The following is a 1,389-nucleotide window of genomic DNA, read 5'->3' on the forward strand; positions in this document are numbered from 1 at the left end:
AGAAGCCAGCGAGGCAGACGGGAGGGCGGACAGAGGTGAAGATATTTGCTGAGCCAGAAGGCATTGGGGGCCAAGGAGAGTAGAGTGGAAACGGAAGCGCCACGAAGAGAGAAAGCGCACCGAGCACATAAAGAGCAGGACGAGAGATTGGCATGCCAGCACATGCAACTCACACACACACACATAAATATATTATACAGATACTGAGAGAGGCCTGAACTCCCATTTGGTGGCTGCTGCGCCGCTGATGATGACGGCAGCGACGCGTTGCGTTGCGTTGCGTTCCGTTGCTAGCTTTTCGTCATTCTTGACATTTTGTGGTGAATTGTCGAAAGCCACAGGATATGTCGCAGTGTATGTGTGTGTGTGTGTGTGTGTGTGCGATGGTGGGGCGGCAGCAGCAAAACAAAAATGGTGGACGGCAGGAAGTCTCCTCATTTGTTGTAATCGCATCAGGCAGGGCATGGAAAAAAAGGGCGTTTTCCGGTTGGCTGCCCGATTGTTGTGCTCGCCACTTGGCCGCAATGCCGCGCGTTTTGTGGGGGAGGGGGGGTGGTGGGAGTGGGAGGGGATGATTGGGTTTGGGTTGGTTGGTTGGTTGGCTGACTGGTTGGCCGCTGCGGCGCAGCAGCGTCGTCGTCCTGCTGCTCTCAAGGGATGAAATGTAACATTCTGTAGCTTTTCGTAAATTTTCGACTTTTTCGTCGACGTTTTGCTTCTGCATTTGCTCGCATGCTTTTTTTCCGTTGGCTACCGTCGCCTTACCGCCTTGCCGTTTTCCGTTTTCCTTTTTTCATTTTATTTTCAATTTTCCACCCGGCTTTGTCGCTGTCGTCGTCGTCCTCCTTCGCTTTTTGTTGTTGTCGCGGCATCGTTGGCTCGTTTTGTGGCTTTTTGCGCTCTGAAGGCGGTGTGGTTGTGGGTGTGGGTGTGGATGGTGGCGGCGCTGCAGCCACCGCTGCTTTTGGCTTTTATGCGCGTCTGTGTCTGTATGTGTGTGTGTGTGTGTGTGTGTCCGTGCCTGTCAAATTGACTGCAAAAAAGGACCTCTTCTTGGCAGCTTCACTTTCGTAATTGGCGGTCTGTGCGCAGCTGGCTGGACGCCTTTCACATTCACAGTTGGTCCGTCAGCCCAAGCGCTCCGGATCTACGGCAGGCAGCGTCCTTCAAACAGTTGTGTGTTTCGTTGCGCGTTTCGTTGGCGTCGGAAAAGTGTCAAACGGAAAATATTTTGCGTGTGTTTTTACAAATCAAATCAAATTTCTTCGAATCTTCGAACAGCGTATAATACAACAAATAATATTTAAAAGGCAGCATTGCAAACGGTTTGAAACAAGTGATTGAGTTATAAATCGAAAGCTCATATAATCGTTGTGTGACATTGCAGTC

Source organism: Scaptodrosophila lebanonensis, unplaced genomic scaffold, assembly GCF_003285725.1.
Source record: "Scaptodrosophila lebanonensis strain 11010-0011.00,11010-0021.00 unplaced genomic scaffold, SlebRS2 tig00000085-arrow-pilon, whole genome shotgun sequence".
NCBI lineage: Eukaryota > Metazoa > Arthropoda > Insecta > Diptera > Drosophilidae > Scaptodrosophila > Scaptodrosophila lebanonensis.